Below are 23,010 nucleotides of genomic sequence, written 5' to 3'. Positions count from 1 at the left end.
AATGAAAAAATCCACACAATGAATTCTCTGGTAACAGTGAAGCCAGAGAATACCAGTGAAAGAGAAAAAAAGACAGGTTACCTTTAAAGCTGTGGTTCACAGTCCCTGTCAGTGAATCTTTTTTTAATTTGGCAAATCTTCACACACATAACATTCCGTCCATGGTATGCAGTCAGTGGCTCACAACATCATCGCACAGTTGTTTATTCATCACCACCATCACCTTTTAGAACTTGCGTCACTCCAGAAAAGCAAACAAAAAGAAAAAACCCACGCATACCATACCTCTTTCTTACCCCACCTTCATTGACCACCGGTATCTCCATTTACCCAACTTATTTTTACTCTTTGTCACCGCTATTATTCATGTTTTTATCCGTGTTTTCCAACTCACCTGTCCATCCCTTGGACAAAAGGAGCATCAGACATAAGGTTTCCACAGCTCCCTTGTCTGACTTTTGCCTTATGAACTAATCTCACTAACCTCAGTTTTCAAAGAGAGCTTATTTCCTGGGGTGATTGCGAGGATGAAAGGAGAGCATATAATCTTATATGGCTTGATGAATTTTCATAAACTGTGAACACAACAATGTAACAAACCCTCAGATCCAAATTCCCCTTGAGCTCTCTTTCAGTCACTGCTCCCCACTTCATCCTGTCCATGGTATCCTCTACCCTGACGTAGCAACATAGATTAGTTTTGCCTGTTTTTGCACTTTATGTGAGTGAGTTTGTATAGTATGTTCACTTTTGTGTCTGGCTTCTTGCATTAACCCTGTTTGTGTGATATTCAACAATATTGTGTGTAGTAGAAAGTTAATTCTCATAGTATAGTGTGGATGAGTGGCAACTGGTTTACCCATTCTAGTCTTAAATGGACATTTGGATTATAAGTGGTGCTACTGTGATCACTCTATTTTATATCTTTTGTTTTGTTAATGTAAATATCTCTGCTGTGTATATATATAAGAGTAAATTGTTGGGCCAGAGGTTAAGATTTCATAAATAGTAGATGTTACCAAACAAGTTGCTCAAGTGATTGCCCTGGCTTGCTACTGTCAATAGTATATGAGAGTTACACTGTAACTCGGCATCCTCCAGAACTTGGTATCATCTTTTTCATTTTACCTCTTGTGGTGAGTTTATAGTGGTATGGCATTGTGGTTTCATTTTAGATTTCCCAACAACTATTAAAGTTGAACACCTTTTCATGTTTTTTTTTTGGCTGATTTGATTTTAGTTTTTGTGATGTGTCTATCCATATCCATTTCCCATTTATAAAAATTAGATTGTCTGCTTTTTGCTGGTTCTTTTTGAGTTTATACATTTTTTTGCTTGTGTGTCTGGCTTCTTTTGGTCAACATGGAATGGAGAGTTATCCATGTTCTGTGTCTCAGTAGCTAGTTTCTATAAACATAACAGAATTAATCCATTTTCTCATTGAAAGTTTATTTATAGTTCTTGGCTGTTATGCATAAGATTGCTATGAGCATTCATGTATGAATCTGTGTATATATGTTAATTTCTCTTGGGTACCTATCTAGGAGTGGAATTGCTGGGTTAAGTGATAAGTTCCTTTCTGAAAAAATACTGCTGCATTGTTTTCCAGAGTACTTGAAGCATTTCACACTTTTAAAGTCAGGATGTGAAGGTTATCGTTACTCTACATCTTCAGTAATATTTAGTGTTGATAGTCTCTTTTCACTATTCTGGTGGGTTGAAATGCTGAATTACTAATTTTAATTTGCTTTCCTCAGTTGCTAGTTCTTGAGCGTCTTTTCCCATGCTTATTATTGGCCATTTATGGCAAAAGACCACAGCAGGATTATTGTATCAGCAGATACATGTATTTTTAACAAAGAGCCCGAACTTTAGGAAGTATGTACCAAAACACTTAGGAATAAATGGATATGATGTTTGCAACTTATTCTCAAATGGGCTGAGAAATAAAATAGGTGTGTGCGCATCTCCGCCCGCCCCCCACCCCCCAGAAAGAGCACACAGACATGTGACAGGACCAGAGCATTGATACTTGGTCAGTCTTGCCAAAGGGGGTACAGAGGAATTCTGGGTACCATTCTCGTAACCTTTACTTAGTTTGAAATTAAATCATGATAAAAAGTTCCCAAGAAAAGAGTTCATTCTAAAGAACAATCACCACCCCACTTCTTTATTTCTCCCAACCCTTCAGCCCTCTCTCACCTACCTAGGAAAAGTTTTGGAAAGCACACTGGGCAGGGAACTGGATAGCTCTGAGTTTAGGAATATATAAAAGAGAAGGTGTGAAAAACAGACATTTAATGGTTGAATTTTGGTCCCCATCAGTGTTTCAGTGACCTTGGCCAAATTACATAACCTTCTTCACCTCAGTTTTCAGTTCTGCTTTATTGAATTAATATAGATAAAACACCTACAGTAGTGCCTAGGACATATTCATCTCATGCCAGCCGCTAGCACCATCACTGTTTCTTGTATGGCCTCCCAGGCAGTGCTCTGCTTCTTCAAAGTTGGTACCCCCACCCCAAATAGGTGCCATCTCTTCCTTACATATAATTTCTTCATTTTAAACCTATTTTTTTTTTAAAACATGGGCAGGCATCGGAAATCGCACCCAGGTCTCCGGCATGGCAGGCAAGAATTCTGCCACTGAGCCACTATCGCACTGCCCTTAATTTCTTTATTTTGAATGCTGTTAATTGACTTGTGTTGTGAATTGGTTTGATCAGATATGTTTTGCTAAGTGAGAAGATTGGTCCCCAGAGATGAATAAATTAGACCAGTGAGCACTTTGAGAACCATATCTTCTAAACTGGGGTGATGTTGTATGGATACCTAATGGGTATTTGGAACCAGGGATAGGTTTTGGAATTTGAGGCAGGGGTGGAGATGGTTATAATAGGAAGTATGTGATGTTTTCAAAGACAAATACTATGTTCTTTAAAATTTGTCTTGAGAGTTGACGTAGCACTTGAAAAAGTGACACATTTTTCGTGCTGCAGAATTGCAGTTCATTTGCTATGCTTTACAAGGTTGGTGATAAAGAAAGGATCCATACTGCACATTAGTTATTTAGAAGCAATAACAATTAAAATTTTTTTACCTTTTTTTGTAGTGAGATTATATTCTGATCAGATCGGTCTCATCAAGGAGTGCATTTCCCAGTCCCCCAGATGCTACAGACAGTCAACCAAGTTCCTGGATCTTGCGGAGCTACTGAGGGTAGCAGGTAGATCTTTTGAATGCTAAACTGCAGCGGGAGGTTTCTGTGTTAGTCTTAATGTCATGCAAGGCAAGCATTAAAACTTTGCTTATGGTTGTCAGAGAGCAAAGATTAGTTTTTTTCCTAGAAAGACTGGCATAACCATAAACCACATTGTGAAAGCGCTATCATTATTCAATCATCCTCAAGAAACATGGCTACTGGAACACAGCTCTACATTTTCAGGCAGTTCCCTCCAGCCTCTCCATTACATCTTGACTAACAACGTGGTATCTACTTAATGTGGAAGAGTAATCTCCAGGATAACCTCTCGACTCTATTTGGAATCTCTCAGCCATTGACACTTTGTCTCATTTCACTCCTCCCCCTTTTGGTTGAGAAGCTTTTCTCAATCCCTTGATGCTGAGTCTCAGCTCATTCTAGGGTTTTTCTCAATCCCTTGATGCTGAGTTTCAGCTCATTCTAGGATTTCTGTACCACGTTGCCAGGAAGGTCCACACCCCTGGGAGTCATGTCCCACATAGACAGGGGAAGGGTGGTGAGATTGCTTGTTGTGTTGGCTGGAGACAGAGGCCACATCTGAGCAACAAAAGAGGCTCTCTTGGGGGTGACTCTCAGGCCTAAATTTTAATTAGACTTGACCTATCCCTTGTAGGGTTAAGTTTCATATCAACGAACCCAAAGACTGGGGCCTCAGCCTATAGCTTTGGTTGTCCCCACTGCCTGTGAGAATATCAAGAATTCAACTTGGGGAAGTTGAATTTCTCTCCATTCTCACCATTCAGTTCCCTTTGGGAACTTTGCAAATACTTTTCCACTCACTGATCGAATCACTCTGGGATTCATCGGGGCATCACTCTGGACAAACCAACAAAGTCTCATGTCCTGCCTGAGATTCCAAGTACTTAAGGTGTTCAATCAAACTATCTACATAAGTTATATTAGGAAATGCACTAGTCAAAATATAAATTTTGTACCAAAGAAACATTTTTTGCTTTAGTCTCACACATAAGGTGAGGTTTTAAAATATTAATTACCATCTATTTTCAGCACCCCGCAATAATGACATTCCTTTGTCCTTCCTCATGCAAAAACGTTTTTAAAATTTGTACATTTAGTCACTATTATTATACACTCTAAGCATTCCTAGATTATACCATCTCAATCTTTAACATCTATCTTTCTTTCTGATTTCATTTATGCCCCCAGCCCTCCTCCCTCTATCATTCTCACATGCAGCTTCATTCAGTGTTTTAACATAATTGTATTACAGTTAGGTAGTATTGTGCTGTCCATTTCTGAGTTTTTATATTCAGTCCTCTTGCACAATCTGTATCCCTTCAGTTCCAATTAACCAGTGTCTTACCCTATTTCTATCTCCTGGTGGTCTCTGTTACCAGCGAAATATTCCAAGTTTATTCAGTAATGTCAGTTCATATCAGTGAGACCATACAGTATTTGTCCTTTTGTTTTTGGCTAGTCTCACTCAGCATAATGTCCTCAAGGTCCATCCATGTTGTTACATACTTCATACCTTTATTCTATCTTAAAGCTGCATAATATTCCATTGTATGTATATACCACAGTTTGTTTAGCCACTCATCTGTTGATGGACATTTTGGATGTTTCCATCTCTTTGCTATTGTAAATAATGCTGCTATAAACATTGGTGTGCAAATGTCTATTTGTGTCTTTGCCCTTATGTCCTTTGAGTCGATACCTACCAATGGTATTGCCAGGTCATATGGCAATTCTATGGTCAGCTTTTTGAGGAACTGCCAAACTGCCTTCCACAACAGTTGTACCATTTGACATTCCCACCAACAGTGAATAAGTGTGCCTCTTTCTCCACATCCTCTCCAGCACTTGTCATTTTCTTTTTTGTTGATAATGGCCATTCTGGTGGGTGTGAGATGATATCGCATTGTGGTTTTTTTTTTTTTTTTTTTTTTATTAATTAAAAAAAGAATTAACAAAACAATTAGAAATCATTCCAATCTACATGTACAATCAGTAATTCTTAATAACATCACATAGTTGCATATTCATCATTTCTTAGTACATTTGCATCAATTTAGAAAAAGAAAAAGACAACAGAATAAGAATTAAAACAATAATAGAAAGAAAAAAAAACAAAAAAAACAAAAACAAAAAACCTATACCTCACATGCAGCTTCATTCAGTGTTTTAACATAATTGCATTACAATTGGGTAGTATTGTGCTGTCCATTTCTGAGTTTTTATATCCAGTCCCGTTGTACAGTCTGTATCCCTTCATCTCCAATTATCCCTTCTCTTTTTTTTTTTTTTTTAATTAACGGAAAAAAATTAACCCAACATTTAGAGATCATACCATTCTACACATGCAATCATTAATTCTTAACATCATCACATAGATGCATGATCATCATTTCTTAGTACATTTGCATTGGTTTAGAAGAACTAGCAACATAACCGAAAAAGATATAGAATGTTAATATAGAGAAAAAAATAAAAGTAATAATAGTAAAATCAAAACAAAACAAAACAAAACAAAACAAAAACCTATAGCTCAGATGCAGCTTCATTCAGTGTTTTAACATGATTACTTTACAATTAGGTATTATTGTGCTGTCCATTTTTGAGTTTTTGTATCTAGTCCTGTTGCACAGTCTGTATCCCTTCAGCTTCAATTACCCATTGTCTTACCCTGTTTCTAACTCCTGCTGAACTCTGTTACCAATGACATATTTCAAGTTTATTCTCGAATGTCCGTTCACATCAGTGGGACCATACAGTATTTGTCCTTTAGTTTTTGGCTGGATTCACTCAGCATAATATTCTCTAGGTCCATCCATGTTATTACATGGTTCATAAGTTTATCTTGTCTTAAAGCTGCATAATATTCCATCGTATGTATATACCACAGTTTGTTTAGCCACTCTTCTGTTGATGGAGATTTTGGCTGTTTCCATCTCTTTGCAATTGTAAATAATGCTGCTATAAACATTGGTGTGCAAATGTCCGTTTGTGTCTTTGCCCTTAAGTCCTTTGAGTAGATACCTAGCAATGGTATTGCTGGGTCGTATGGCAATTCTATATTCAGCTTTTTGAGGAACCGCCAAACTGCCTTCCACAGTGGTTGCACCCTTTGACATTCCCACCAACAGTGGATAAGTGTGCCTCTTTCTCCGCATCCTCTCCAGCACTTGTCATTTTCTGTTTTGTTGATAATGGCCATTCTGGTGGGTGTGAGATGATATCTCATTGTGGTTTTGATTTGCATTTCTCTAATGGCCAGGGACATTGAGCATCTCTTCATGTGCCTCTTGGCCATCCGTATTTCCTCTTCTGAGAGGTGTCTGTTCAAGTCTTTTTCCCATTTTGTAATTGGGTTGGCTGTCTTTTTGTTGTTGAGTTGAACAATCTCTTTATAAATTCTGGATACTAGACCTTTATCTGATATATCATTTCCAAATATTGTCTCCCATTGTGAAGGCTGTCTTTCTACTTTCTTGATGAAGTTCTTTGATGCACAAAAGTGTTTAATTTTGAGGAGTTCCCATTTATTTATTTCCTTCTTCAGTGCTCTTGCTTTAGGTTTAAGGTCCATAAAACCGCCTCCAGTTGTAAGATCTATAAGATATCTCCCAACATTTTCCTCTAGCTGTTTTATGGTCTTAGACCTAATGTTTAGATCTTTGATCCATTTTGAGTTAACTTTTGTATAGGGTGTGAGAGATGGGTCTTCTTTCATTCTTTTGCATATGGATATCCAGTTCTCTAGGCACCATTTATTGAAGAGACTGCTCTGTCCCAGGTGAGTTGGCTTGACTGCCTTATCAAAGATCAAATGTCCATAGATGAGAGGGTCTATATCTGAGCACTCTATTCGATTCCATTGGTCGATATATCTATCTTTATGCCAATACCATGCTGTTTTGACCACTGTGGCTTCATAATATGCCTTAAAGTCAGGCAGCGCGAGAGCTCCAGCTTCGTTTTTTTTCCTCAAGATGTTTTTAGCAATTCGGGGCACCCTCCCCTTCCAGATAAATTTGCTTATTGGTTTTTCTATTTCTGAAAAATACGTTGTTGGGATTTTGATTGGTATTGCATTGAATCTGTAAATCAATTTAGGTAGGATTGACATCTTAACTATATTTAGTCTTCCAATCCATGAACACGGTATGCCCTTCCATCTGTTTAGGTCTTCTGTGATTTCTTTTAGCAGTTTTTTGTAGTTTTCTTTATATAGGTTTTTTGTCTCTTTAGTTAAATTTATTCCTAGGTATTTTATTCTTTTAGTTGCAGTTGTAAATGGGATTCGTTTCTTGATTTCCCCCTCAGCTTGTTCATTAGTAGTGTATAGAAATGCTACAGATTTTTGAATGTTGATCTTGTAACCTGCTACTTTGCTGTACTCATTTATTAGCTCTAGTAGTTTTGTTCGCATTGTGGTTTTGACTTGGATTTCTCTAATGGCCAGGAAAGTTGAGCATCTTTTCATGTGCCTTTTGGCCATTTGTGTTTCCTCTTCTGAGAAGAGTCTGTTCAAGTCTTTTGCCCATTTTGTAATTGGATTGGCTGTCTTTTTGTTGTTGAGTTGAACAATGTCTTTATAAATGCTGGACACTAGACCTTTATCTGATATGTTGTTTCCAAATATTGTCTCCCATTGTGTAGGCTGTCTTTTTGCTTTCTTGAAGTTCTTTGATGTGCAAAAGTGTTTAATTTTGAGGCGTTCCATTTCTTTCTTTCTTTCTTCAGTGCTCTTGCTTTGAATGTAAGGTCTATAAAACCACCTCTAAGTATAAGATTTTTAAGATATTTCCCTTCATTTTCTTCTAACTGTTTTATGGTCTTAGACCTAATGTTTAGGTCTTTGATCCATTTCGAGTTAACTTTTGTATACAGTGTGATACATGGGTCCTCTTTCCTTCTTTTGCATATGGATATCCAGTTGTGAGAGCCATTTTTGAAACCAACCCAGGAGAGAAGGTCCAACACATGTTTCCCTGTGCCTTCCCGGGTGACAGAGGAACCCAGATGCCATTAGCTGTTCTTCACTGCAGGTAACTTCTTGTTGATGCCTTAATTTGAACATTTCCATGGCCTTAGAATTGGAACTTGTGAGTTAATAAATCCCCTTTATAAAAGTCAATCCACTTCTGGTATATTGCACTTCAGCAGCTTTAGCAAACAAAATATATCTTGGTTTCATAGAAGTGGAGTGCTGTGACTTAGAAATGCCAAAAATGCTGAAAAGGCTTTATAAAGAATTAAGGGGAAGGTTCTGGAAGAAGTGTGATATGCTTGAGGAGAAAAGGCCTAATTTGCTTTAAATAAACTATTGGTAGAAATATGAACTTTAAAGATACTTCTGAGGAGGACTTAGACAGAAACGATGAATGTGTCATCGCCAACTAGCAGAAAGGTGAGTCTCATTTTAGTGGAAGACAAATTGGGAAAATTTAATCTGGGTATTGGATGGAAGGTAGAACTGAAAATGACAAAGCTGGGATACTTAGCTGAAGAGATTTCCAGATGAAATGTGGAACACGCAGCCTGGCTTCTCCTTGCAGCTTATAAGAACACGTGGCAGGAAAGGGTTAGGCTGAGGACTGAACACTTGGGTACAAAGAAACTGGAAACTGATAGTTTGGAAAATTCTGGGCTTCCAGAAAGTGAGACCCCAGAGGCTAGTACCCTCCATGAGGACTGACACAAACATGGTACAGTCAGCCATGTGAGGATAAGCTAGGCTTGGAGATGGACTTACCCAGAATGGATTTGTGGAAAATCCTATTGTCTGATTATCTTGACCCTTGTATGCTGCATACCAAGCCAACAATGGTTTTTTCCCTTTTTTTTTTTTTTTTGAGATCTTTATAATTCGAATCACTGCCAGCCTTTCACTAAAAGGGACAGAAAAGGAACAGATTGAATGAAAAATGACTTCAAATGCAGAACCATGGAAGCTAAGGTCTAGAGCTTGGAGATCTTGGACCAGGAGAGGGGACACATCTATTCATGTGGAGAGAGTGAATTTGCCCTGGAGTTTACAAAGGTTGGGGCACATTCCACAGAATTTGGGGAGAGCCTGGCTGCCAACTCACAATTCAGAACAGATTGAGTTGTGCGCCCTGGAGATTGCAGAGAGTCTGAGACAACCAAGATGCATGAAGAAGGTGGGACTGAGAACAACGTAGTCTCCCCGGACTTTGCCGATGTTGCAACCCTCACCCCACTGTTTGCAGAGAACAGGGCTGCTGTGTAAGCCCTTATGAAGGGTGGGATTGCTGGCTTATCAAGCTCCAAGTATAAAACATCGTTCTATAAATGACTCTCAGACTTTGAAATCAAATCGAGTATGTCCTTCAGGTTTTCAGAATTATTTGGTGACCCCTGTTTTCCTTCCAATTTCTCTCTATGTAAATGGGAATATGTATCCTATGACTGTCCCTCCTTTGTATATTGGCAACAGAAAACTTGTAAGTTTCACAGGTCCACAGGTTCACAGGACTCTTTTGCCATAGGACAAACCATGTCTGCAACTGATTTTGATGAGACTTGGTGCTTTTCGGACCTTGTTTTGTATTTTTATTCTTACTGAAATATTTTAAGGCTTTGTGATATTGTAATGGAGTGAACATATTTTGTATATGCAAAGTACATGTCATTGTGGTCCAGAGAGTGGAATGTGCTGGTTTGTAGTTATGTACCCCAGAAAGTCATGTTCTTTTAATCCAATCTTGTAGGGGCAGATGCATCGTTGGATGGGAACTTTTGATTAGGCTGTTTCCATGGAGATGTGATCTTGACCATTCAAGGTGAGTCTTAATCTGCTTACTAGTGTCCTTTAACAGTGAGACATTTTGTAGAAAGCACAGTCACTTGAAGTAAGAAACTGCCCCAGTAGAGGCAAATAGGACCCATAGGAGCAGAGAGAGCCATTTTTGAAACTAAACCAGGAGAGAAAGGCCAGCACCTGTTGCCATGTGCCTTCCCATGTGACAGAGGAGCGAAATGCAATCAGCCATCATCAGTGACAGTATCCTCTTGCTGATGCATTGATTTGGACTTTTCCCTGGCCTTAGAATTGTGACTTGTAACTTAATAAATCTTCTATGTAAAAGCCCAGCCATTTCTGGTTTATCATATTCCAGCAGCTTGAGCAAATTGAAACAGGTATCGTCATCATTCCCAATTACTATCATCATGCCAATTGTCCTTTATTGGCATAAATTGAAAAGAAAAATGTGGACGTCTCTCACTTCCAGCTCTCCAAACTCCATCCAAAGCCACAGTAGTAAAAACTGATAATTTCATGAAGATATGCATACTTTAATGGAATAAAATTGAGAGCTCAGAAACTCATATGTTTGTGGCAGCTGAATTTCTGAAAGGGTTTCAAGTATATTTACTGGGGAAAAAATCACCTCTTCAACAAATTGTGCTGGGAAAACTGGATACCCACAGGCAAAATAATGATGTTGGACCCCTACATCAAACCGTATATTAAAATTAATTTGAATAGATTAAAGGCCTAACTATAAAAGCTACAATGATAAAACTCAGAAGAAAACACGCATAACAGTGGATTTTGCAGTGATTTCTAGATATGACATGAAAATAAAATCTTTTGTTTGTCAAAGGACGTTATGAAGAAAGTGAAAAGAAAACTTATATAAAATAGGAGATAAAATTGATAACTTTATTTGTTAAGCATTTCATATATAAAGAATTAAACCCACTCAACGACAAAAACAAATAACTGTATTAAAACAAGGACAAAGGAATCAAACAGACATTACTCCAAAGAAGATATGCAAATGACTAATAAGCATGTGAAGAGATTCTTAATATATTTGGTCATCAGAAAAATGGAAATACGAACTACAATGACCTACCATTTCATACCCCCTAACCTGGCTAAAAAGTAAAATGAAATAAAATATGTTGGCAAGGTGTAGGAAAAAAAAGAGCACATCTATTGTTGATGGGGTTGTAAATGGTGCAGCAGTGGGGAAATCCTCAGAAAGTTTAACATAGGATTACCAAATGACCCCGCAATTCCACTTACTGGTTTATACCCACAAAAATTAAAAGCAGGGACCAAAAGAGAGATTTGTACACCAATATTCAAACTAGCATTATTCACAATAGCTAAGAGTGAAAAACAACCCTAGTGTCCAAGATGAATGGATAAAGAAAATTTGTTACATACCCACAATAGAATATTATTCAGCCATGAAAAAGAATGAAGTTATGATATATGCAGCAAAATGGATTAATTGAAGACATCAGGTTGAGTGAAATAATCCAGACACAAAAGGACAAATATTATAATATCTCACTGATAAAAATAATTAGTGAATGCGGACTCGTAGAGTCAGAAACTAAAATAGACATTACTAGGGATAGCGCCTGGCAAGGAATAGGAAGTTAAGTCTTAAAACGTAGAGTTTCTGTTTGGACAACGGGAAAGTTTTGGTAATAAATTGTGATGGTGATCTGAAATATATTCTACAACTAACTGTGGTGCTGTTTTGAAATTTCTTTTCTTTTTTTTTTTGTATATATGTTATTTTTCACAAAAAAAGAAAGAAAAAATATAGACTGTGATGATAAAAAAATATTCCTTCTAGCCTCCAATGGTCTGGAGCAGCTAGAAGGAAAAATCTGAGAGGGTCATATGGCAGCTTGTGACAAACTCTGGGATCTTTCCTTAACTACTTGTTGAAGAGTGCTTTCAAAACTATTGCTTTTTTATTTATTTGCTTTGTATATATGTTATACAATTCAATAAAAAAGTTACTAAAAAAAAACAAAACAGTGACTCTTATGCAAGCAACATCAAACCTCCCGATTTTGTCATCGCCAACACATATAATGGTTCCTTTTCCATCAGTGTCTTTTTGACTGTTGAACTATAGCACCACTTCCCCCTCTAAAGTTCAGAATAGGGCATGCCTCAGTTCCTTGCCACGAACTTACTAGGAAATCATTCATGTATATTTTTAGTATTCTACTAGTTAAACAGCCTTAATTTATTTTCTGCTTTTAGGATCAAGTTTTCCATCCTTGTTCCATATCATGATAATTTTCTTAGAAGATTTAGTTTTCTATGATACTTTAGTGTTTTCATGGCAGAGATTAAAATGAATCATTTATAGATTAAAGAATACTTTCTAGAAATGCAAAAAAGAATGGTAGTGGTGGTGACATAACATCGTGAGTGTAATTAACAGCAGGGAATTATATATTTGTGGTTGAAAGGGGAAATTTTAGGTTGAATATATGCTATTAGAATAAAAATTTTTAAGAAATCCTTTGAACTGTATAACACAGTGAATCCTAAATTAATCCGTGGACTTCAGTTAATAGTACAATTATAAAAATGTGCTTTCATCAGTTATAACAAACATACCACACCGATGCAAGTTGCTAATAATAGGGTGATATGTGGGAATAGTGTATATTATGCATGAACGCTCTGTAAACCCAGAATGGTCTTTTTTCCTGAATGAATTCTGATATAGGCCAATAAGAAGATACCTAGGATGGGAGAAGATAAGACATGCATCTTATTCAACAACTGAATGACTGACAACAGACAGGAAAAAAAAAAAGCTTAAAATCTCTCCAAACATTGCAAGTGAGGACTTGGTACTCCCAAATGCAGTGACTGCCGGAAGCAGCTGATCTTTGGAGAAATCATCTTATTGGTAAGAAACTCAGTTCTCAGTTACTGAGAATTTTGCTCACTTGTCTCCTCTGTTTTCTTCCCAAATATTTTATTTCATTGTTGTTCTGTGTTATTTGTCTAGATATTCCATCCAAATCATACTTTCTAAAATTAAGGTTGTTCTGCTACAAATAATTAAATCTCTTAATAATCACTTTATTTTGACCTCACATTTCCATCTTCTGAATCTGACCAGTTTCCCAAGACATAAATTTCAAGTTGGATCCTAATTTAAACTCATGTAAATATTAACTTTATAAAAATCAATAATTTCTGTATACTAAATTTTTTTTTAAGAAAGTCACAATTTCATTGCAATTTTATCGCGCTATAGTGATGTACCACCCAATCCATCAGAAGTATACAATCAGTAGTTCACAGTATCATCACATAGCTATGCATTCATCATCATGACCAATTTTGGAACATTTCATTACTACATAAAAGAAAAAAAAATCCAAAACAGCTCATACTTCTTATTCCACCCTATTATTGATACCCTAGTATTGGTGTGTTACATTTGTTACTGTTGATGAAAGAATATTAAGATATTACTATTAACCATTGTCCATAGGTTACAATATGTATATTTCCCATATACTCCTCTATACTAAATATTTATTAATGGTTATACATAAGAATCTGTAGGAATGTTTTCTGTAAGAGTCAGACTGAAACAGAGAAGGACTGCAGGGATGAACTAAATAATTGTTACCCATTTTTAGCTATCAGGTATTGACTACCTGCTATTTGCCAAGCTCTGTGCTCAGTCCTTTGTGTGGATATTCTCATTTAACACTATAAGTATTAATTTCATTTCACAGTGGATGACATTGTGGACCATAAAGGTTAAGAAACGTGACACAAGTCAAACAGCAAATGCAAGAGTCAGATTTGGACCTGGGAAATTTTATTTCAGAAATCAGACACCCCTGTGGTTTGAAGGATAAAATATTGGTAGCTTCAAATAGAAAATATGAAATTATGAGTTCAAAACCGATGTATTAAAAGAAGGTAGATGTATAAAAAACTGATGTATTAAAAGCATTATTTGGGAGCAGCCGAGCCGCCCGACCTCCTTCTCCCCTCTCTTTCTCCGCCGGCCCGCCGCGCGGCGCCCAAGCCCCGCAGCAGCCGAGCCGCCCGACCTCCTTCTCCCCTCTCTTTCTCCGCCGGCCCGCCGCGCGGCGCCCAAGCCCCGCAGCAGCCGAGCCGCCCGACCTCCTTCTCCCCTCTCTTTCTCCGCCGGCCCGCCGCGCGGCGCCCAAGCCCCGCAGCAGCCGAGCCGCCCGACCTCCTTCTCCCCTCTCTTTCTCCGCCGGCCCTCCGCGCGGCGCCCAAGCCCCGCAGCAGCCGAGCCGCCCGACCTCCTTCTCCCCTCTCTTTCTCCGCCGGACCGCCGCGCGGCGCCCAAGCCCCGCAGCAGCCGAGCCGCCCGACCTCCTTCTCCCCTCTCTTTCTCCGCCGGACCGCCGCGTGGCGCCCAAGCCCCGCAGCAGCCGAGCCGCCCGACCTCCTTCTCCCCTCTCTTTCTCCGCCGGCCCGCCGCGCGGCGCCCAAGCCCCGCAGCAGCCGAGCCGCCCGACCTCCTTCTCCCCTCTCTTTCTCCGCCGGCCCGCCGCGCGGCGCCCAAGCCCCGCAGCAGCCGAGCCGCCCGACCTCCTTCTCCCCTCTCTTCCCCCTCCTGCTCCGGCTGCTCTCCAACCACCACGGTGCCCTCTTCCCCCGCCTTCACCGTGCTCCTCTGCCACCAGCCTCGACAGCCTTGCCGCCCTCACCTTTCCTCCTCCAGAACAGCTACTGGGGGAGTGGAGATAATACAGAGCAGCTCCCGGAGCCACGACGGAGATCAAAGGGACAGCGGACCCCATCCTGGAACGGCTGACTATCTGGGAGAACCAGCTCCGGTGAGATCACCAAGGGGCACGGGCTTTCCTGGGTGGGACGACAAGCGACCGGAGTCCCTCCCTTCCACCTTCCTGGGCCAGCTGGTAGAATTGGACAGGCGGTCCCCTTAGGCCGCGGCGGCTGGTGCCCCCACCACACGAGGCCCCCCGGAACAACTGAGATAGTTGGGTCGGAAACCCCCAGACTGCGGAGAACAGTGACCGGGGGATCCCTTCCAAACACGTGACTCCCCCGTCGGCTGGGAACAGTGTACTCTCCCGGGCTGCGACAGCTGGCGCCCTCCCGCCACGCTTGGTGCCCCGCGCCGACTGGCTAATTTGGCCGGACACTCTCCTGTGCTGCGACGGCCGGCGACCCTCCCCACGTTTGGAACCCCGGGCCGGCTGGCATTCTTCCAAGACGCTTAGGTTGCCGAACCTCCCCTACGGCGAGAGTTTTCCAGAGTTGAGGGACCCACAGCAACTTTCGCTGGTGGAACCCACAGACAGGCGTGTGCCACGAGCGCCACCTACTGGGCAGGATAGGAAGAACAGAACACAGAGATTGTGCAGAAAAATCTTTCAAGCTGTGGGGTCGAACACCCGGGGAAATCTGACTAAATGCCCAGACGCCAGCAGAAGATAACGGATCACGCTCAGAAAATTGAACATATGGCCCAGTCAAACGAAGAAACCAATAGTTCAAATGAGATACAGGAGCTGAAACAACTAATGCTGAATATACGAACAGAAATGGAAAACCTCTTCAAAAATGAAATCGATAAATTGAGGGAGGACATGAAGAAGACATGGGCTGAACATAAAGAAGAAATAGAAAAACTGAAAAAACAAATCACAGAACTTATGGAAGTGAAAGATAAAGTAGAAAAGATGGAAAAAACAATGGATACCTACAATGACAGATTTAAAGAAACAGAAGATAGAATTAGTGATTTGGAGGATGAAACATCTGAATTCCAAAAAGAAACAGAAACTATCCGGAAAAGAATGGAAAAATTTGAACAGGGTATCAGGGAACTCAAGGACAATGTGAACCGTACAAATATACGTGTAGTGGGTATCCCAGAAGGAGAAGAGAAGGGAAAAGGAGGAGAAAAACTAATGGAAGAAATTATCACTGAAAATTTCCCAACTCTTATGAAAGACCTAAAATTACAGATCCAAGAAGTGCAGCGCACCCCAAAGAGATTAGACACAAATAGGCGTTCCCCAAGACACTTACTAGTTAGAATGTCAGAGGTCAAAGAGAAAGAGAGGATCTTGAAGGCAGCGAGAGAAAAACAATCCGTCACATACAAGGGAAACCCAATAAGACTATGTGTAGATTTCTCAGCAGAAACCATGGAAGCTAGAAGACAGTGGGATGATATATTTAAGTTACTAAAAGAGAAAAACTGCCAGCCAAGACTCCTATATCCAGCAAAATTGTCCTTCAAAAATGAGGGAGAAATTAAAACATTCTCAGACAAAAAGTCACTAAGAGAATTTGTGACCAAGAGACCAGCTCTGCAAGAAATACTAAAGGAAGCACTAGAGTCAGATACAAAAAGACAGAAGAGAGAGACATGGAGAAAAGTGTAGAAAGAAGGAAAGTCAGATATGATATATATAATACAAAAGGCAAAATGGTAGAGGAAAATATTATCCAAACAGTAATAACTCTAAATGTCAATGGACTGAATTCCCCAATTAAAAGACATAGACTGGCAGAATGGATTAAAAAACAGGATCCTTCTATATGCTGTCTACAGGAAACACATCTTAGACCCAAAGATAAATATAGGTTGAAAGTGAAAGGTTGGGAAAAGATATTTCATGCAAACAACAACCAGAAAAGAGCAGGAGTGGCTATACTAATATCCAACAAATTAGACTTCAAATGTAAAACAGTTAAAAGAGACAAAGAAGGACACTATATACTATTAAAAGGAACAATTAAACAAGAAGACATAACAATCATAAATATTTACGCACCGAACCAGAATGCCCCAAAATACGTGAGGAATACACTGCAAACACTGAAGAGGGAAATAGACACATATACCATAATAGTTGGAGACTTCAATTCACCACTCTCATCAATGGACAGAACATCTAGACAGAGGATCAACAAAGAAATAGAGAACCTGAATATTACTATAAATGAACTTGACTTAACAGACATTTATAGGACATTACATCCCACAACAGCAGGATACACCTTTTTTTCAAGTGCTCATGGATCATTCTCAAAGATAGACCATATGCTGGGTCACAAAGCAAGTCTTAACAAATTTAAAAAGATTGAAATCATACACAACACTTTCTCGGATCATAAAGGAATGAAGTTGGAAATCAATAATAGGCGGAGGGCCAGAAAATTCATAAATACATGGAGGCGCAACAACACACTCTTAAACAACAAGTGTGTTAAAGAAGAAATTGCAAGAGAAATTAGTAAATACCTAGAGGCAAATGAAAATGAAGATACAACATATCAAAACTTATGGGACGCAGCAAAGGCAGTGCTAAGAGGGAAATTTATTGCCCTAAATGCCTTTATCAGAAAAGAAGAAAAGGCAAAAATTCAGGAATTAACTGTCCACTTGGAAGAACTGGAGAAAGAACAGCAAACTAATCCCAAAGCAAGCAAAAGGAAAGAAATAACAAAGGTTAGAGCAGAAATAAATGAAATTGAAAACATGAAAACAATAGAGAAAATCAATAAGACCAGAAGTTGGTTCTATGAGAAAATCAACAAGATTGATGGGCCCTTAGCAAGATTGACAAAAAGAAGAAGAGAGAGGATGCAAATAAATAAGATTAGAAATGAAAGAGGAGACATAACTACTGACGTCACAGAAATAAAGGAGGTAATAACAGGATACTATGAACAACTTTACGCTAATAAATACAACAATTTAGAAGAAATGGACAGGTTCCTGGAAAGACATGAACAACCAACTTTGACTCAAGAAGAAATAGACGACCTCAACAAACCAATCACAAGTAAAGAGATTGAATTAGTTATTCAAAAGCTCCCTAAAAAGAAAAGTCCAGGACCAGACGGCTTCACATGTGAATTCTATCAAACATTCCAGAAAGAACTAGTACCTACTCTCCTCAAACTCTTCAACATAATCGAAGTGGAGGGAAAACTACCTAATTCATTCTATGAAGCCAACATCACCCTCATACCAAAACCAGGCAAAGATATTACAAAAAAAGAAAACTACAGACCAATCTCTCTAATGAATACAGATGCAAAAATCCTCAATAAAATTCTAGCAAATCGTATCCAACAACACATTAAAAGAATTATACATCATGACCAAGTAGGATTCATCCCAGGTATGCAAGGATGGTTCAACATAAGAAAATCAATTAATGTAATACACCATATCAACAAATCAAAGCAGAAAAATCACATGATCATCTCAATTGATGCAGAGAAGGCATTTGACAAGATTCAACATCCTTTCCTGCTGAAAACACTTCAAAAGATAGGAATACAAGGGAACTTCCTTAAAATGATAGAGGGAATATATGAAAAACCCACAGCTAATATCATCCTCAATGGGGAAAAATTGAAAACTTTCCCCCTAAGATCAGGAACAAGACAAGGATGTCCACTATCACCACTATTATTCAACATTGTGTTGGAAGTTCTAGCCAGAGCAATTAGGCAAGAAAAAGAAATACAAGGCATCAAAATAGGAAAGGAAGAAGTAAAACTATCACTGTTTGCAGACGATATGATACTATATGTAGAAAACCCAGAAAAATCCACAACAAAATTACTAGAGCTAATAAATGAGTACAGCAAAGTAGCAGGCTACAAGATCAACATTCAAAAATCTGTAGCTTTTCTATACACTAGTAATGAGCAAGCTGAGGCGGAAATCAAGAAACGAATCCCATTTACAATCGCAACTAAAAGAATAAAATACCTAGGAATAAATTTAACCAAAGAGACAAAAAACCTATATAAAGAAAACTACAAAAAACTGTTAAAAGAAATCACAGAAGACCTAAATAGATGGAAGGGCATACCGTGTTCATGGATTGGAAGACTAAATATAGTTAAGATGTCAATCCTACCTAAATTGATTTACAGATTCAATGCAATACCAATCAAAATCCCAACAACTTATTTTTCAGAAATAGAAAAACGAATAAGCAAATTTATCTGGAAGGGCAGGGTGCCCCGAATTGCTAAAAACATCTTGAGGAAAAAAAACGAAGCTGGAGGTCTCGCGCTGCCTGACTTTAAGGCATACTATGAAGCCACAGTGGTCAAAACAGCATGGTATTGGCATAAAGATAGATATATCGACCAATGGAATCGAATAGAGTGCTCAGATATAGACCCTCTCATCTATGGACATTTGATCTTTGATAAGGCAGTCAAGCCAACTCACCTGGGACAGAGCAGTCTCTTCAATAAATGGTGCCTAGAGAACTGGATATCCATATGCAAAAGAATGAAAAAAGACCCATCTCTCACACCCTATACAAAAGTTAACTCAAAATGGATCAAAGATCTAAACATTAGGTCTAAGACCATAAAACAGATAGAGGAAAATGTTGGGAGATATCTTATGGATCTTACAACTGGAGGTGGTTTTATGGACCTTAAACCTAAAGCAAGAACACTGAAGAAGGAAATAAATAAATGGGAGCTCCTCAAAATTAAACACTTTTGTGCATCAGAGAACTTCATCAAGAAAGTAGAAAGACAGCCTACACAATGGGAGACAATATTTGGAAACGACATATCAGATAAAGGTCTAGTATCCAGAATTTATAAAGAGATTATTCAACTCAACAACAAAAAGACAGCCAACCCAATTACAAAATGGGAAAAAGACTTAAACAGACACCTACCAGAAGAACAAATACGGATGGCCAAGAGGCACATGAAGAGATGCTCAATGTCCCTGGCCATTAGAGAAATGCAAATCAAAACCACAATGAGATATCATCTCACACCCACCAGAATGGCCATTATCAACAAAACAGAAAATGACAAGTGCTGGAGAGGATGCGGAGAAAGAGGCACACTTATCCACTGTTGGTGGGAATGTCAAAGGGTGCAACCACTGTGGAAGACAGTTTGGCGGTTCCTCAAAAAGCTGAATATAGAATTGCCATACGACCCAGCAATACCATTGCTGGGTATCTACTCAAAGGACTTAAGGGCAAAGACACAAACGGACATTTGCACACCAATGTTTGTAGCAGCGTTGTTTGCAGTTGCAAAGAGATGGAGACAGCCAAGGTCTCCATCAACGGAGGAGTGGCTAAACAAACTGTGGTATATACATACGATGGAATATTATGCAGCTTTAAGACAAGATAAACTTATGAACCATGTAATAACATGGATGGACCTAGAGAATATTATGCTGAGTGAATCCAGCCAAAAACTAAAGGACAAATACTGTATGGTCCCACTGATGTGAACAGACATTCGAGAATAAACTTGAAATATGTCATTGGTAACAGAGTTCAGCAGGAGTTAGAAACAGGGTAAGACAATGGGTAATTGAAGCTGAAGGGATACAGACTGTGCAACAGGACTAGATACAAAAGCTCAAAAATGGACAGCACAATAATACCTAATTGTAAAGTAATCATGTTAAAATACTGAATGAAGCTGCATCTGAGCTATAGGGTTTTTTTTGTTTTTGTTTGCTTGTTGGTTTGTTTGTTGTTGTTGTTTTTTACTATTACTACTACTTTTATTTCTTTTCTTTATATTAACATTTTATATCTTTTTCTGTTGTGTTGCTAGTTCCTCTAAACCGATGCAAATGTACTAAGAAACAATGATCATGCATCTATGTGATGATGTTAAGAATTACTGAGTGCATATGTAGAATGGTATGATTTCTAAATGTTGTGTTAATTTCTTTTTTTTTTTTTCCGTTAATAAAAAATAAAAATAAAAATAAAAAAGCATTATTTGGGAGGTGCTCAGGATAGAGGTAAAAAGCAGTGATCATTCAAGATTTTCAAAGGTTTTTGGTAAATGATCTTCATCATGATAATGATAGGTAGATGTTAAAAGCTTTAATAACATTATTTTATTTAATTTTCACAACTGACCTTGTGAGGAAGTTGTATTTATTATATGCACTTTTTAGTTGAGCACCTAATGGTTAGTTAAGATAGTCACAGTTTCCCAAAGACCCACAGCTAATAAATGCCATAGACAGAAGTTAAATGCTATTTAAACTGACATGGGGGTTTTCACCTTTAACAGCTGTATGCCATTGAAATCTTTCAAAATGTTAGGCTATAGAAAGGATAGAGGTTATTTACTGTTTGTGTACAACAACCTGATAAATTCTACATTTAGTGAAAAGCCACATCTTTTTTGCTCAGAGAGAGGTCACATCTGGGCAATAAGAGAGGTTCTCTGGGGGTGCCTCTTAGGCCTAATTTTAAGTAGACTTAGCCTATCCTTTCAGGAATGAGTTTCATTGGGGCCACTCTCAAAATCGAGGGCTTGGCCTATCGATTTGGTTGTCCCCTCTGCTTGCTAGAATATCAGAAATTTTCCAAATGGGGAAGTTGAATATTACCCATTCTCCCCATCCCCCAAGGGTACTTTGCATGTACTTCTTTATTTACTCTCCAAATCTCTCTGGCATTTATCAGGGCATCACACTAACTTGAACAAACCAACAATATCTTATGCCCTATTCAAGATTCCATGTGCTTACGGTGTTAACTAAACTGATCATACAAGTTAAATTAGGAAATGCATTACCCAAAGTATTAATTTTGCACCAAATAAGCATCTCTCCTTTTAGTCTCAAACAGAAGTTGATGTTTTAAAACATTGACAATATCATCCTTTCCCCAGTCTTCTGATATACCTAGTCCTATCCAGGTCACCTTCATTCATATCTCTGCTCAATGTCTGATCACTTTTTCAACTTCTTAAACAGTTCCTGTATGGAGTAGTGCTGACTTTCATAGCTTCAGAGCTGTAAGTCTGGGTCACAGGTGTCATATAAACCCCTGAAGTTTCTGGGAAAGGCCATGTTATATACAAACAGCTCAGTATCTCAGAATTTAGAATTAACAGTTACACTTCCTGAATATATGTAACTGCTGTCAGAGTTTACAATCTAGAACCCTTTACAATAAGCCCCAACCTGATAACCCATGCTCTCAACTTCAGTTTACTGAATTTTTACATTATAGTTTGTCCATAGGATTGAGACATGACAATATTTGTATTTTTGTTTCTGACATTTCATTCAACATACAGCTTTTAAGGTTCATTCATCTGGTTGCATGCCTCACAACCTCATTCCTTCTTGTGGCCACTCAGTAGTCCCTTGTATGTGTACGACCATAGTTCCCCCTTCCATTCCTCAGTCGTTGTACCCTTAGGCCACCTCCTCTCCTTGTGGGTCACGAACATTGCCACCAGCGACACCAGCATGCAAATGTCCATTCATGTCCCCACACTCAGTTCCTCCAGGTATACACTGAGCAACCGGGTTCCAGGATCTTACGGCAACCCCACCCCTAGCCTCCTGTGGAACCACCACCCTGCCCTGCAAGGGGCTGCACCTCTCAGTTTCCCTACCGATGTCAATAGGTACATCTCTTTCTCCGCATTCTCTCTAGCACTTGTTTCTCTTGTTCATTTTTAAACAATTTTATTCACACATCAAACAATCCAACCTTATTGTATAGACATGCCGTTACCACCATACTCTATCTGAAGACATTTCCTTTTCTTCCACATAGTATCTATCCGCCTTCCCCCATCCGCCTGCCTGTTGACATTTAGTTTTGGCATAATGCCTTTGTTACATTCAGTGGAACCATATTACAATGTTATTGATGATACCAGATGTCAGCTTACATTGATTGTACTTTTTCCTATGTACGGTTTACTTGCAACACCCTGCAATACTGATATTCATTTGTTCTCCCACGTGCAAAAACAGTTTTTAATTTGTATATTAAATCACCGTCATTGTACACTCTCAGTCAGTCTTTATTGTCTATCTTTTATTCTGGTTTCATATGTGCCCCCAGCCCTTCTCCCTCTAGCAATCTCACATTCAGCCACATTCAGTGTACTTATATTATTGTCCTACAGTCGATAATATTGATGTGCTTCTTTTTGTTGTCTTTTTGTAAAA

The 23,010-nt window shown here is 38.9% G+C and overlaps 1 long non-coding RNA gene across 2 annotated transcripts in view; it reads left to right on the top strand.

The window, feature by feature from the left end:
- Positions 1–23,010, top strand: part of LOC143650400 (uncharacterized) — an 88,452-nt gene that overhangs the window by 36,408 nt on the left and 29,034 nt on the right. For both annotated transcript variants that reach the window (XR_013159544.1, XR_013159543.1), the window contains exons 3-6: positions 3,113–3,226; positions 8,163–8,274; positions 9,961–10,032; positions 12,745–12,930. This is a non-coding gene — a long non-coding RNA (uncharacterized LOC143650400). The remainder of the gene's footprint in view (positions 1–3,112; positions 3,227–8,162; positions 8,275–9,960; positions 10,033–12,744; positions 12,931–23,010) is intronic.

Source organism: Tamandua tetradactyla, chromosome 11, assembly GCF_023851605.1.
Source record: "Tamandua tetradactyla isolate mTamTet1 chromosome 11, mTamTet1.pri, whole genome shotgun sequence".
NCBI classification, from domain to species: domain Eukaryota; kingdom Metazoa; phylum Chordata; class Mammalia; order Pilosa; family Myrmecophagidae; genus Tamandua; species Tamandua tetradactyla.
This window is presented reverse-complemented; position numbering and strand designations above follow the sequence as displayed.